Source organism: Tupaia chinensis, unplaced genomic scaffold (assembly GCF_000334495.1).
Source record: "Tupaia chinensis unplaced genomic scaffold, TupChi_1.0 Scaffold000477_1, whole genome shotgun sequence".
In the NCBI taxonomy this organism is placed as follows: domain Eukaryota; kingdom Metazoa; phylum Chordata; class Mammalia; order Scandentia; family Tupaiidae; genus Tupaia; species Tupaia belangeri.
In genome coordinates this window covers 879,230-895,257 of record NW_006159986.1, presented here as the reverse complement: position 1 = coordinate 895,257, position 16,028 = coordinate 879,230, and the positions used below count along the sequence as shown (strand labels likewise).

The following is a 16,028-nucleotide window of genomic DNA, read 5'->3' as shown; positions in this document are numbered from 1 at the left end:
ACACATGGTTTGACCACCTCGTTCCCTGAAGCCCAGGGGAAGAGGACAGAAGCACACAGAGAGGTGGCAGCAGATGGTCTCTTTAGTCTCAGCTAAGGCAAAAAAGTTTTCTGCTGGAACTCCTCTTCCTTCCAGCATACATGAGTGACTTTGGGCTCCCTTGTGAGGAGAAATGGTTGAGACTTTGAATTATCTCGCTCCTTGGAGAAGTTGGAGAGCAGACAAGGAGGGCCGGGCTCTGACAGAGCAGTGACCCTGTATTCTAGGTCTAGGGCTGGTCCTGTCCTGATGGATTTTTCTAGGGAAAACAAGGGGCCCTGACTTCCCAGGTACCCTGTTCACTGGTTTGCAGGTTGGGGTAGTGGGTCAGTTCTGGAATTAGAGTGGCTAAGAAGCTAAGTTTAGGCCAGAGTGATGTCCTGTTGCCATTTATAAACAATACATGCTTACCGAACAGCTGCTTTCTGCTAGGCACTGTGTGGGGTCCTGGGAACACACAGGTGGGCAGACAGCTGTGTCACTGCCCTTGTGGAACTTTCCATCCAGCAAACCTACAATTATAATTCAAATGACCATACAAATAATTACAACTGTGCCCTGGAAGAATACAAAGGACCACAAAAGTGTTTAATTGGGAGACTTGACTGAGTCTAAGTTGAGGATGAGCTTGCCAAGTTAACAGAGAAAGAGCAACTGGATCACAGGAGGCATAGAGGTTAAGGCGCTGGATCCCACATGGCTAACTGCATGTTTTGAGTACCAGACCTGGCGGCTTGAAAAATATGTTGGGTGTGTGTGCGCGTATGCCCCAAATCCCAAGAGAATGAAGGAAAAGGAAAAGGGATTGCAGCGTGGTCATCTCTCCTGGGGGGTGATTTCTCAGTTTCCCTCTCTCTTCCTGTCTCTCACCCTATGGCAAAACTTAAAAAAAAAAAAAAAAAAAAAAAAGGCAGCCAAAGCTGTAGAAGAACTGGCAGTGACACTGCAGAATTAAAGGAGCAGGTGGTCAACTGGGCCAAGATGCTAGGAGCTCCTGAGAAACCGATGTGCCCTGACTCCTCCTCACCTGGCAGCCGGGTACAGGTACAGAAAGGCTCTGGCACTGTGCCTGGCTTATAGGTGGTGCTCTGTAATATTAGCTTCTTCTCCCCCACCAGCAAGCTGAGCTTCCTCCTGGGACCTCAAATTTCTGGAACAAAGGAACTGCCCAGCTTAGTCTCCTCTGCCAACTCAGGCCCCTGAACCCCAGCCATCTAGTACTCAGTGAAAGGCCTGGGACCTCTCCCTGCCTCTCCACATCAGTCCTGTCCCATGGATGCCTATCATTCCGTAACCTACTTCCGCCTTTGCACCAGTCTTCCATAAAGAGGGGATAGGGTCTGGGTCTCAAAGAAAGATGGCATTTTGGCTCTACTTCTGGGGACTGAGCCTGAGAAGCAAAAAGAGTTGGAATCCTCAGCAGCTCCCAGTGCTGCCCGGGGTGAATCTGAGTGTCTTAGCTGGGGAGAGGGAGCAGTGGGGAGATGGTGAGGGGGGCTGCCCACCCAAGGCGGCGTACAGCCCAGAGCCTTTTCCATCGCAGACACCCCATCTGTCTCCCACAGAAGGCTTGGGTTGGAAGAGGTGTAGAGAAGGGGGGTATGGTGGGTGAAATTGTACAGTCTGTGAGCTAGCAGGATAACAATGAAGGTACTGGCTGGGGAGATGCTGGAGGGTCAGGGTAGGGTGTCAGCAGGGCCACTGTCTTGGCTGATGAGGACCAGAGGTCAGAGATTGGGACTGGAGGTGAGAGGATGATGGGACACGACTGTACAACTCTCCATACACAGCTTCACACTAAATTTTTATTTATAGCTCTCTGCCCCACTGACCAGAGGGCAAAGAGTCACATAAATGGGAGGTCAGCAGCAGGATTGCTATGAAAAGGGATATTCCTAAACCCAGGGCTGGGCTGGTTTTATGATACCTCTCTTTCCCCCGAACAAGACCCTTTTCAGACTTTAAAATAGTATTTTAGTTAAATTTGATGGCAAAGGTTATAAAGGATTAAGTTGATAATAACCTGAATCAGAGGAGAGGAAGGAGAGAGGTACCAAACCTGGGTCCCTGGACTCTGCACACAGGCACCAGGCTGTCTTCAGCCTTCCTTACTCATTTTGTGGTGATATTGTATAGCCCCCACTACCAGATCAGGTGTGGGGTTTTTCTAGTGAGGAGCTCAGAAGAACTCCTTCCTAGTGACTGAAAAACTATGGGAGATGCCCAGGCATTGGGGGACATGCACAGGCCCAGCTCAGTTCCTGGACATCAACATCCAGACACTAGAAACCTGGAAGTCTGATGGGTCCATCATATACAGAAATGTGAGAGGGGCCAGCTGGGGTCATGGAAGTGAAGGCAGTTGGATCCCACATGGCTGACTGCATGGTTCAAGTCTTGGATCCAGTGGCTTCAAAAATACACCAGTGAGTGTGCATGCATGCCCAAAATTCCAAAAAGGAGGAGGAAATGGAGAAGGGATTTTGGTGTGTCCATCCTTCATGAGGATGCTTTCTCATTTTTCCTCTCTGTCTCTCTCTCTCTGAGGAGAAATTAAGAAAATATAAGAAGGACTTAGACTAGAAGTGGTCAAGAGGCAAGGGCAGTGAAGGCTGTAGGGAGTAGAAATGCCAGTGTGGTAAGCAGTTGTCAAGAGCTACTCCAGGACCTGGAGCTGACCCTTAGAAATCTCTGTGATCACTCCCTTCCTACATCCCAAGTTCTAAATGTTTCTTTTTCTATCTATAACTAAGATAATTCCATAGTTTCCCTTGATCCTCTATTCCAGTGTCTTCTTCCACTCTTCCCTGTACAGAAATTTTTCCTCAGGTGTTTCTGTCTTCAGGTGCACCTTAATCCAAGAGTCCTATAAAGCAGGTGCTAAGGAAATCCAAGACAGTTATTAAATAAAAATAGGGGACAGGAACGAAATATAGAGACAGATACTATATCTCTCAGTTCCTGCCAGTTATTAGGAAGAAGGCACTAGTGGTTGCTAAGCAACAGGTCTCCGTAGAGGACAAGGCACCAGAGGAAAAAGGCACCCCTCTTTGACTGCATATTGGGATGGGAGGGTCATGAAGGTGGATGGAGGGCTATGGACAGGCAGGTGGGGTTGTGGGGAGGGCTTGATTTGTTTGCCAAGACCAGCCCTTTCCCCAGGCCTTAGCAAACTCCTCCTTCATAACCTTCAGGATTGGTAGAAGGAGGAAGGCCTTGGGCACTCCCTTCCTGCCAGGAGCAGGGAACCAGATTTCCATGGCAACTTAGAAACAATCCTGGCCTTGTTTTGCTTCTCTGTAACCCCCTCTTGAGCACCCACTATCACAGACCTCTTTCTCTGACCCCCAACTTGTGATTTGGGAAGGGCACATAGAGAGGTTAGGCGTAGGATTCCACAAAGCTGGTCTCACTTGGCCCTGACTAAGCTATTAAGATCCTAAGGGGGTGGTGACCTTTAGGAGGGACTTCTGGTTGTCCTCTGACCTCTGCACCTCCTTTACAGAGGCTATAAAACACCGGGCCATCTGGTGGCATCCAATGCAAACTGAGCCCAGGCTTGCTTCCCAAACGGTGAGTAGAGACTGGGGTTGGAGGTCAGGAGAGAATGAGAGGACAGGGTCTTCTGTGCCCTTTAGCCTCCCAGGCCCCCATCCTCGTGGACCTCAAGTCCACTGTCCTCAAGACTCAGAGAATGGAGATATAGAACATTAACGTATGTCAAGTATAAGTGAGTGGCACCGAGGGGCATAATCTGTTTTTCTAATATGACCACAAGCAGAGTGTTAGAAGAATTAGGCCGACAGCTGCTGGTTTTCCCTCCCCCCCTCCTCGCTCTCCCTCTCCCTTCCTTCTCGGCGTTTGCACACACCAATGGCAGCCGAGCCCTGCTCGCGATTTCTCTTAATCTTCCTCCGCCATCCTGCGCTCTTTCCGCAGGCGGTGCCGCGAAGCCGGCAGAGCCCCGCGTCACACCTTACTGCTCTCTGAGATTGCTCCACAGAGAGCTCAAGGAGATGGCAATTCGGCGCTGATGCCGGCTGGCAGCAGTTGGGAGAGGGAAGGAGAAGAGAGAGGGAGGAGGGGAGGGAGGAAAAAGTTGGCACGGATACCAAGTTTTCCCCTAGAGAGATATGGTGGGGTTGGGGGGGGGCAAGAGAAGAGAGAAAATGACACAGAGAAAAGGAAACAAGGAAAAAGAGGCAGAGCGAGACAGCAAGCGAGAGAGAATATGAATTAAGTTCTCTCAGACATCCACATGTAGGCATCTCTAGCCCACCTGACTCATGACCCTATAAGGATCACACCACCTAGCAGGGGTTCCCACCGTCCACTCCCTTACTCACTTATTCTCTCACACGCACGTTCGCATGCACACACATGCACACACACACACACTCCCAGCCAACCTGGAAGTCAAGAATGGCCCAGGCATGTTGTGTGTATTTGTGCGTGTGTGTGCGTGCGTGTGTATACGCCTGTATGTTGTCTCTGTTTTGGATCGCAGTAGAATGCAGTATGTAAATGAGATGGTTATTACCGCAATGTTCATCAAGCTGAGCCGAGAAGACATTAATAGCCTGATGAATATGCATGTGAATTTGTTAATTAAGTTAATTATTCTGCTGAAAATGCATTCGTCTTCCAAGGACATTTTCCCAATGATTTTTACATGCTCTAGCCATTAGTCATGCTATATTTTATCAGGGAAATGAGTTTGCTTAAGTTGTAAAAAAAAAAAAAAAAAAAAAAAAAGAAAAGAAAAGAAAGAAAGAAAAGAAAAGAAAGAGAGAAAGGAGGAAAAAATGAAAGATAAAAGAGGAAAATATGTTGAAGTTGGAAGTGAGAAGGCATCTGAGACCGGCCTGAAGTTTGAGGCCCAGCTGGGCTTTTGAAGCCTGCCCTAGATTTTTATGGGTACCTCACTCTACAATTTTTTGCCCTTTTTTTGATGACAAACTTTTTTTTTCCAGTGCCAAATTTCCAACACATTAATTAATTGTTGTAGCCAATTAACTGTAGTTGTGCAAATGAGTTTAGCACTAATTACCATGCAGTGCCTGTAATCACATAAAAAACTTGCTGAGAGAGAGAGAGAGAGAGAGAGGGAGAGTGAAGAGAAGAGAAAGGAGGAATGGGAAGGGAGTGGTGGAGGGAGAGGAGGGGGTATGGTACAGAGGAGCAACCAAAGAAAGGGAACAACAGGGGGTCTTGCGATTTCCTGGTTAGGAACCATCTTGGCTCCAAGGAAAGGTAGCTCTTACCAGCTACATTCAGTTCTTCTGAGGGTCAGGGAATCTCAGTGCAGAGAGGGGAAAAGAGACAGGAAAGAGCGGTCTCCCTTTGCCTACAAACGTCCAACCAAAAGACAGAGGCTCATAAAGGCTATCTCTACTTGGTTCAATGATGCAGTAGGGTCCCTATGTAATCCCTATAATCCCCATTCCAAGTCTGAACCTCAATGTTTTCATCTTCCATGGCTGGAATTACAGGGTAGGGATAAGGGGTGCCACTGGGAGAGCTATTATTAGTGATGAGAGGGAGGAGACGGAGAAGAGTGGTATGTAATTGCAGCATGGAGCTGTAGGTAAATGCAGGGAAGGGTCAGCAGTCCACATCTACTGGAAAAGGCCAAGGGAGCAACAGTAACATCAACTATAAAAGAGCCAGCTCCAGCAGGAGGTGGGAGGTGGCAGCCTTTGGCCAGACACAGCTCCCAGGAGAGGAGCCAAACCTCCTCTCCTGCAAGTTGGCATCACTATCATCTCTGAAATCGTGTCTGGGCCAACTCTAGGTTTCCACCTGTCAGCTTCAACTAGTGCCCAGAGGCTGAGGGACAGAACAAACAATTTCCCCAGCTTCTCCAGACTTAGTGGTCCATGATTTTAGTTGGAGGGAAAAAAACAGTTGTGAAGTCAGGGCTAAGCACAGGGCAGACTTTTTCTTGTTGTTTTGTTTTGTAATAGAGTGCGGGGGCTCACCAGAGAGAGAGAGGCAGACAGGTAGATAGAAGGAAAGTGAGAAACCACCCTTCCAGGCAAGACGGCCACACTGCAGTCTCTTTTCCTCCAGTCTCCTCTTGTGATTTTGAGCTTATATGCACATGCACCTTGTGTGATTTTCTAAGAATTATTTTATTTAACTTTATTTCTTTTTAATCTGACCAGAGAGGGACAGAGTGAGTGAGAGAGAGAAAATGAGGAAGCAAGTCGCTAGGTCTGGGACTTGAACTGCCATCCACCATGTGGGACCCCACTGCCCTTAACTACCATGCCACCTGCTGGCCCCAGCCCAGTATGATCTTCAAGCAGGTGGTTCCAGGACTCAAACCATATAGTTGGCTAAGTGGAATCCATCACCTTAACCTCCACACCACCTGCTGGATTGGCATTTTTGCTTCTACTCTGTTCCTCTCCACTGTGCCTCAGAAACAAACCCTGATCAAACATGAGTGTATGTACATGAACTGTAGTTCCCCTATCATCAAAAACAGTAACAAGAAAAAATGCTTTATCTCCCTTACCCCTCCAGAGTAGAAAGCTCACTTTACATGGGCCTCAGTTTCCTTAGACCTCAGAAGGGTCAGAACTCCTTCACATCTCCAAGGAGAACATTGATCATCCATCCTCTAAGAAATATCCAAGGACTTGAGCCTTCTTTACACATTCCGGGTCTCAAATAGGCAGGTAGATTGCTCATGGGCTCCATCCACTTCAGCTTTGTTTTTCTCTGGCAAAGGAAACAACTTTGAGGGCACATGCCATGTTTTCCCCTGCTCTTAAGAACCGAAGTTGGCCGGGAGGACTGGAGTTGACCCAGGCTGTCCCAACATTCTCCCTGTCTCCAAATTTCTCAGATAATATTGCTCACATCCTCTTTCAAGCATCCTTAGTAAAGGGTAGAATGGCTTCCTATCTGAGAAAGTCTGGTGTAGTGGAAAGGGCCCTATTATTCTGGATTCCAGGCTCTTCTTGGCCAATTAACAGCATGTGATCTTGAGAAAATGACTTACTGTGAACCTGTTTTCCTTGTCTAAAAGGAAGATAATACTAGTGCCATGCCCAAAAGATTAAGAAGTTTAATCATTGTGAATATAGAGACCAGCGGATGGCACAATGGTTACGGTGCTGGCATTCTCACATAGTTGACTGCAGTTCAAATCCCAGACCCATTCCCAAGATTCCGAGAGGAGAATGGAGGAGAAGGGATTGTGGGAGTTCAGTGTCCTTAACCACCACGCCACCTTCTGGTCCCTGTTCATAGTAGCTTTATTTGTAACACTCAAAAACTGGAAATCGGCCCAGATGTCCCTCAACAGTTGAATAGTTAAACAAACTGGGACATTCATACCTGATACAAAAACTTGGACAGGTTTCCAGGGAATTATGCTGCAGAAAAATGCCAATGCTGGGATTGGCAGAGACCAGCAGGTAGTGTGGTGGTTAAGGTGCTAGGCTTCCACATGGCTGATCATGGTTTGAGTTCTGGACCCAGTGGCCTGAAATCATGCCAGGCACATGTGCATGCATGCCCAAAATCTCAAGAGGAGAATGGAGAAGGAACTGTAGCATAACTATCCCCTTGGAGACGGGGGGGCGGGGGGTGATTTTTCACTTTCTCTCTCTGTCTCTCTCTGTCTTTCTGGCAATCACACGAACCCTATAGCAAAAAATTCTCCAAAAAAATCAGAAAAAAAAGACAATCCTAAAACGCTATATACTTAGTGCATGCATGCCCAAAATCTCAAGAGGAGAATGGAGGAGAAGGGATTGTGGCATAGCTATCCCCCTGGGGGGTGATTTCTTGCTTTCTGCCTCTGTCTCTCTCTGTCTTTCTGGCAATCACACGAACCCTATAGCAAAAAATTCTCCAAAAAAATCAGAAAAAAAAGACAATCCTAAAACGCTATATACTTATAACTTTTATATGGACTGTGTATTTCCATTTTTGGGGGGGAGCTTTTTGCTATAGGGTTCGTGTGATTGCCAGAAAGACAGAGAGAGACAGAGGCAGAAAGCAAGAAATCACCCCCTGAGGGATGTCCATGCCACAATCCCTTCTCCTCCATTCTCCTCTTGGGATCTTGGGCACATACGCACACGCGCCCGGCGTGAATTTTAAGCCACTGGGTGTGGGACGTGAACTGCGGTCAACTACGTGGGAGTCCAGCAACATAGCCATTACACTAACTGCTGGCACCAGATAAATAATTCTTTCTTCTTCTTCTTTTTAACAAAAGCTCTGATAGAGGGCCAGCAGATTGTGTGGAGGTTAAGGTGGCTGGATCCCACATGGCCAACTGCGTGGTTCAAGTCCCAGACCCAGAGGCTTGAAATTCATGCTGGGCACCTGTATGTGCATGCCCAAAACCCTGAGAAGAAACTGGAGAAGGGACTGTGGCATGGCCATCACCCCCTACCTCCCCACAGGAGATTTCTCACTTCCCCCCTCTCCCCCTCTGGTGAGTACAGGTACCTCAAACCAGAAAACAAAACCAACTCTGATAGATTATTAATGTCTCAGCTGGGAATGGGAGGGAGGTTGGCTTTGTGTTTCCATTGTACAATTCCAAAGAGGAAGATTAATAAAAAGCATTCTCATAGGATACATCAATAAAATGATCCCTTGACGGGTGGGTGTTTATATCTGTTGACCTAGTGATTCTATTGAGTCAGTGGAAAACTCATGACACAGCTTTGTATAGAATATATATATGCATATATACATATACATATATATATACACCCACACAAATATATAAAATATGTATAAATATACATATATTTATATATATATTTTAAGGTTTTTGCCATAGGGCATGTGTGCTTGCCAGTGAAATAGAGAGAGAGAGAGAGAAAGAGACAGTGAGAGGAAAAGTGAGAAATCATCCCCCAGAGGGGATGACCACACCTCAATACCTTCTTCTTCTGGGATTTTGGACACACATGCACATGCACCTGGCATGAGTTTCAAGCCGCCAAATCCAGGACTTGAGCAGAGGTCAGCCATGTGAGAGTCCAGCACCTTACCCCTACTATTTCTTGGAATTTATATTAAAAATGTATTAAGTTTGGGTCAGCAGGTGACATGGTTAAAGTGTTGGATTCCACATGGCCAAGTGTGTAGTTCAAGTCGTGCACCTGGCAGCTTGAAAATCATGCCTGGCACATGGACATGCTTGCCCCAAATCCTGAGGGAATAAAGGAGAAGGGATTCGGGTTGTAGCCATCCTCCCTCAGGAGTGATTTCTCATGTTCTTTTTTCTGTCTGTCTCTCTGTCTTTGGAGATTACACACACCCTACAGCAGAACTTAAAAAAAAATCATTAAGTTCTACAGTTTGGATATTCATTATAATATTACCTATAACAGTAAAAATATCTACATAATTAAAAATAGAAGATGAGGTTCCACCATGGTATTGCACATTGGGTGCTACTGCTTGGCAGGCTCGGGCCGCATGGGAGATTGGAGTTCAATTCCTGGCTCATCCTAAAATGCCAGATGCAGGGCCAGTGTATGGCATGGTAGTTAGGGCTAACCATGCAGTTTGAGTCCTGGACCCAGAAACTTGAAAAACACAGGATACGTGTGTGCGCGTGCCCACAATCCCAGAAGGAGAAAGTAGAGAAGGGATTGCAGTGTGACCACCTACCTCCCCCATGGGAGGTGCTTTCCCAGGTTCCCTCTTGCTTTCTCTCTCTGGTGAGCACACAGTGACTTGGAAAAAAAAAAAAAAAAAAAAAAAAAAGCCTGGCTCAGTGGTGTGCACCTGTAGTCCCAGGTACTTGGGAGGCTGAGAAAGGACAGCCACACAGTGAGATGATCTAAAACATTACACACACCTTGTACAAAAAGGGGATGAAGATTCTTATACATCACAATATAGGAGCCAGCAGGTGACATAGTCGTTTAGACACCGGACTCCCACATGGCCATGGTTCAAGTCCCAGACTCAGGGGCTGGAAAATCACATTGGGCATGTGTGTGTGCATGCCCAAAATCCCAGGAGGAGAATGGAGGAGAAGGGCCTGCCACATAGCCATCCTCCCTGACGGGTGATTTCTCACTTTCCCTCTCACTGACTCTCTCTGGCAAGTGAGCGCATGTATCCTATGTTAAAAACCTTGGGGAAAAAAAAAAGAATAAATCACAACATGTAGGTGATGAAATACTCTATGAGATTTTAAACACACTTTGAAAAATACACCCAGCACAATGCTTGATGCATAACAGGCACTCAGTAAATGGGGTTCTTTTGTCTTTACTGCCTTCTGTTTTATTTTATTTATTTATTTATTTTTTAAGAGGATTTTGTTATAGGGCTCATGCACTCGCCAGAAAGACAGAGAGAGACAGAAAGCAAGAAATCACCCCCCCACCCCAGGGGAGATGGCCATGCTGCAATCCCTTCTCCCACAGTCTCCTCTCAGGATCTTGGGCACACACGCACACACACCTGGCTTGAGTTCAAGCCACCAGGTCTGGGACTTGAACTGCGGTCAACTACATGGAAGTCCAGTGACATAGCCATTATGCCAACTGCTGGTCCTTACTGCCTTCTTCTGAATACCAAAAGAACTAACATAGTTGAATGTACTTGACAATGTACTGTGACATGCCCAGCAATTGCTAGCTGCTGTTGTCCTTTTAATGGCTGTTTCTCCCAGCTGCCTCCTGGATGGAACTAGGCAGAACGGTGGCTGAGGTGCTCCTGACTTGAGAGGTATGGGAATGGGAGAACTGATTTCTTGGGAAGTCAGGGTCAAGGGACTGAAGCTACTTCCTTTTCAGGGGACTGCCATCCCTATTCTCCATCATGAAAACCCAGCATATGCACAGACACACATTTGGCCTGTAATCTCAGGGAAATCAGACTCTTTGAAGCAACGTCAGCCCTTGCTGACTCCATAAAAGTAACAGTACTATTTTGCACCAATAGTATTTACTAGCTCACCTATTGTCATAGGTGCTTTATACACATTATTTCATGAAATTCTCACAACCTTAAGGGATAGCTGTTTATCTGCATTTCATAGACAAGAAAACTAGGGTTTAAGTGTCTTGCCAAGGTAGCATAAGTGGTAGGCAGCAGAGCTAGCACTGGAACCTAGGGTTGTCTGTCTCTTAAACTTATGAATTAACCATCACACATTCTATATTTAGAAGAACTGAAGAGGGCGGCAGGTGGCATAGTGGTTAAAGGCGCTAGACCCCAACATGGCTGACCAGAGTTTGAGTCCTGGGCCTGGCAGTTTGCTCTCCCTCTCTCTCTGTGGTCAAAACTGAAAAAGAATGATAATAAATAATTATTTTTTTAAAAAATAATACAATTAAATAAAAACAAAGAAGAACTGAAGAGGGGTATACTGTGTGGAACTTGTGTTGAGGGTGTTTGGAGGAGACCTTAAAAAGTAACCCTGTTCTTCCAGTACGTCTCAGGTGGGCACAGACTTGAACACATCACAGACAAGAGGAAAATTTTCTAAAGTGGGCTGGCCACTGGTTTAAGTTCTGAACCTGGCAGCTTAAATAACATGCTGAGTATGTGGGCATGTATGCCCAAAATCCCAAGAGGAGAATAGAGAAGGGACTGTGGCGTGGTCATCCTCCCTGTGGTGGAGATGGACTTTCTCACTTAACCTCTCTCTGCCTAGCTCCACTGAACACACACACTCTACAGAATTTTAAAAAACAAACAAACAAACAAACAAAGATTAAAGGAAATTCTCTAAATAGTAGTAGGCCCATTCTGAAGTCTTCCATCCTAAGAATAAGATTTTCATATGTCATCACCTCTATTCTTCCTACCAAAATCTCATCCTTTTTTTTCACTTCCGTTCCTAGTAAGGATGGTGAATAGATGATATGGTGCCCTTCCATGAAAGGTCCTAGATCAGGAGGGGATGAAGGGACTTCCCTTTCCTCAGCTTTGTCAAGGCTATGACTAGAATGCCTGTCTCTTGGATCTGCCCCAAGATACCAAACCAAAAGACATGCAGGAGAAAATGGACTAGGAAGGATAAGCAAAAAGGAATAGCCTAGCTAACCAGGAAAACCAGTTCGGAGAATGGCCTTGAAATCTCTTGGGACCTTAGTGCTGGGCTCAGGGTGAAGTTAAGGGGGTCAGTTTTTCCCACTATGCTTAGCAGCGGGCTTCAGGTTTGACATCTACCCAGCTGTGGAGGTCTGTCCAGCATCCTTCAAGCCAGAGCCTCTTATTCTTCTCAATATGACATCTCTATAGCTACCTCTTGCTCTGACAGAAAGAAAGGGGCTAGAGTTCTCCCACTCTGTATTTACCCCTCTCACTTCAATATCACCTTGCTGTATTTGTTCAGGTCTAGGCAACCTGACTGGAGGCTTAGACACACCCAGGGAAGGGAATAATTTTGCGAGGAGGATGCTAGAATCCCAAGTCTAGGTCCAAAGGAGCTCTTCCAGGATCTCAAGGCTAGGTCCAAAGCTCTCTAGGAGGATAGCTGGGGCCTGAGACTGGACACACAGAATGAAAGGGAGGTGCCATTCTTCTTTCCCTGCTTCCCTCATATTATGATGCCCACTGCTCCTTGGTTTCCATTGGCCCATCTACCCTATGGACAGGAGAGGGTTAAAGGCATGGTATGGGCAAGCTATAAATTTCCCATCAGTGTGGGGAGAGCAGGATGGTTGGCAAGGAGGGGGTTGGGCTTGGGGGAGGGGGAGCTGGGAAAAAGCCAGGAGGTTGTCTCTAGGTAACAATAAACACTGCAAGCAAGGAGCAGCTGTTATACTTACTCTCTCTGCATCACAATGCTGAAATAACACTAATAAACCAAGGTGCCCAATGCACAGGCATACATGCATTTAGAGCCAGGACCCCACTGTACCTCTAAGGTGCCCTGTGTTCCAGGGCAGAGCCTTCAATGGCAGTGCACAGGCCAGTCTAGCCTGGGTATACTATTGTGAAGGATGAGGGCCTCAGCCTAGTGGAATTCCGGATCAGAGGAACAGCAGAGGCTGGGACCCTGGGTTTAGATCCTGGTGGCATTCCCTGGTGGACAGTTCAAATGGGAGCAGCTCTTAGTTGGGAGCTGGGAGGAAAGGAGAGAGAAAAGTATAGGGAACAGACACCTACTCACCATGTCTTCTCAAACTGGAAGGGATGAAGTGGCCAGGAATGGAATCGGCTAAAGGGAGGTAAAAAAAAAAAGGAGCAGAGAAAGAGGTTTGAAAAAGAGGAGGATTAGAAAGCATGTGGTATTAAGGAATGATTCTTCTTTTTTGGGGGAGAGATTTTTGCTATAGGGCATGTGCACTTGCCAGAAAGAGAGACAGAGAGACAGAAAGCAAGAAATCACCCCCCAGGGGGATAGCTATGCCACAATCCCTTCTCCTTCATTCTCCTCTCGGGATCTTGGGCACGTATGCACATACACCTGGCTTGAGTTTAAGCCACCGGGTCTGGGACTCAAACCGTGGTCACCTACATGGGAGTCCAGTGACATAGCCATTATGCCAACTGCTGATCCCACGAAGGGTTCTTATATATCTCTCCAGGAGCCAAACTCCCTATACCAGCCTATACCACACCTGGGACACCCAGGTCACCCTCACCTTTATATCCAGGACTTCACTTTTATACCCTGGGCCAGGTGGTGTGTTAGTTTAGTTCAGGACTGAGCTTTATTATGAGTATTCTGCAGAGGCTCCTAGGATTCTGATGCTGCGAGGGAGAGCTGGGAGAGTGAAGCTGGTCCCGTGATCCTGTACAAGGACCTGCTGGTCTGTCCTTTTCTCCAACCAAAGCCATCTCTGGATCACCAGGAGCAGCTGGGCAGAGGGCTCCTCTGCCCAGAGAGCTCTCTCCTGGCTGGAGAGCAGTGTCAGCAATGAAAGAAACGTAAATAGGGAAATGAGAACTCAGGTTCTGTCACAGAATGCCTATGCTCTCAGATCATCCTTCTCTAAAGTTAGGGGTGGGAGTGTTTATTACTAAGTGTCTGGATACACTGACCCTAATAGCTGTTTCCCTTTGCCAGTTCCAGTCATGGGCCCTTAGGACTGTGGTCAGAGGTATAGGTGGGTCTCTTGGTCTACTTTATGATCTTTTTCTCCTAGAGTGATCTAAAACACAGTATCCTATCATCCCTCTGATTTAGAAAAAATAGGATGCACACGGTTCACCTGGCCTGAAAGTGAAAATTAGCACTTTTGAAGATTTATGGTTCTGTGCCCACTTCCTAGCCTATACCAACATCCTGGTTCAGAAGCCTAAGAGCCCCCAGCTGTTCCTTTCTTGTCCCAGATATCTGTTTATTTTCTCTTTTTAAAATTTGACTTACTCACTCATTTATTATTTTAATTTGACCAGAGATAGACAGAGAGAGAGAGAGAGAGGGAAAGTGAGAAAGCAAACCATCAGATCCAGGACTCGAACCCTGGTCAGCCATGTGGAAGTGTGCAGTGTCTTAACCACCATATCACCTGCTGGTCCCCCCAGGTATCTGTTTTTAGGAAAGAGAGTACTGAGACCAGGTAGTAATCTTTTTAAGTTCTAATTCTCCAACAATGCTTTTTTGGTTTGGGGGTTCTTTAAAAAGTTTCTAAAAATGTGGGGGCCAGTCCTATAGTGTGGTGGTTAAGGGAGCCAGATCCCACACAGCCAACTGGTCCCACCCCTGGCAGTTTGCAAACACACCAGGCACATATGACCAAAGTCCTGATGGGAAGGAGGAATGGAGGAAAAAGGATTATGACATGACAACAATCCATTGGAGTGCTCGCTCTTGCTCTGTGGTGAATGCATCAATGAAATAAGTTAAATAAATAATAATTTGGTTTCAGGACCAGCAGATGGCATAATGATTACGTCGCTGGAATCCCACATAATGGACCGTGGTTTGAGCCCTAGACCTGGCAGCTTAAGCTCACATTGGGTGTGGGTGCATGCATGCCTAAAATCCTGAAAGGAGAATGGAGGAGAAGGGACTGTGGCATGGTATGCCCCCCTAGGGAGGGGTGACTTCTTGCTTTCTGTCTCTCTGGTGGGCACATGCACCCTATGGCAAAAATCTCTCCAAAATAATAATAATAATAAGAAGAAGAACAAAAATAAAAAGTAAATAAAAATTTGGTGTCAGTTGAGTAACCAGAATTCTGGGCAGTAAAATGAGAGCAAGGAGTAACTGTGCCTATGTGAAAAGCCCCTCTTCTGGAAGGTGTCCAGAGGCACTGAGCTGCCCAGCACATGTGGATGCCTAGAAGTCTCTGTGCAGCCAAGGACATGGAAGGGCAAGAATATCTGGCCTCTCCTATCCTTTCTTCAATGGGAAGACTCTCATCGGGAATGTTCAGTTTCTACTCCTGTTCTCCTCTTCCTTCATACTTGGGCCCTCCCCTTGCCCCACAATCCAGATGAGAGATCTTCAACTACAGTGCTCAGAGTGGAGAGTAATGAGGAAAAGAGCTCTAACAAGCCTGAGCCCCCTTCCCCTGTGTTGTTTTCATGAGCCACCCCCACTGCTGTGAGTCACCAGAACCTTGAGCTTTGCTGAGCTGCCAGCAGCCTTTTACTCCCCACTCTCCTCCAGTCAGGCGGATATGCACTCACTGGGCCCCAGAGCTCACCATCTTCCTACTGGCAGGGCCCCAGGCCCTCCTTCATCTCTAGGAATCTGCAACACAGACACACTGAGATGAGTAGCAAAGCAGTGAGAGACCCCAGCATGTGCTCTGTGCTGGGGCAGAGAGCCGGCTGCCTATACAGCAGAGAAGGATCACCAGCCAGGAGAGCTGGCACACTCAGACACACAGCCTTGTCGACATGCAAGAGGGGATCCAGAGAGGACTGGGTAAGGATGATGTTTCCAGAGCAGGCATTTCCTCCTGGCTTCCTTTGTGGTCAGTTTCTTCTCCTTTGCCTTCTCTCTTGGTTGTGGGTGGGCCTCATGGCACCTTTTTCTCTGCCTGCCTTTTCCCCTTTCATGGCTTTGGGAGCTACAGAGAGGG

The 16,028-nt window shown here is 46.9% G+C and overlaps 1 protein-coding gene across 4 annotated transcripts in view; it reads right to left on the bottom strand.

Moving 5' to 3' along the window:
* Positions 1 to 16,028, bottom strand: part of CDK12 (cyclin dependent kinase 12) — a 135,436-nt gene that overhangs the window by 5,495 nt on the left and 113,913 nt on the right. For 2 of the 4 annotated variants that reach the window (XR_335621.3, XR_335623.3), the window contains exons 17-18: positions 6,563 to 6,768; positions 451 to 551 (exon numbers count right to left, since the gene is read on the bottom strand). The gene's annotated coding sequence lies outside the window, so the exon portion shown is untranslated. Of the gene's footprint in view, positions 1 to 450; positions 552 to 6,562; positions 6,769 to 13,159; positions 13,208 to 16,028 lie in introns of all 4 variants that reach the window. The other 2 variants (XR_003550609.1, XR_003550608.1) reach the window with 2 other exon arrangements.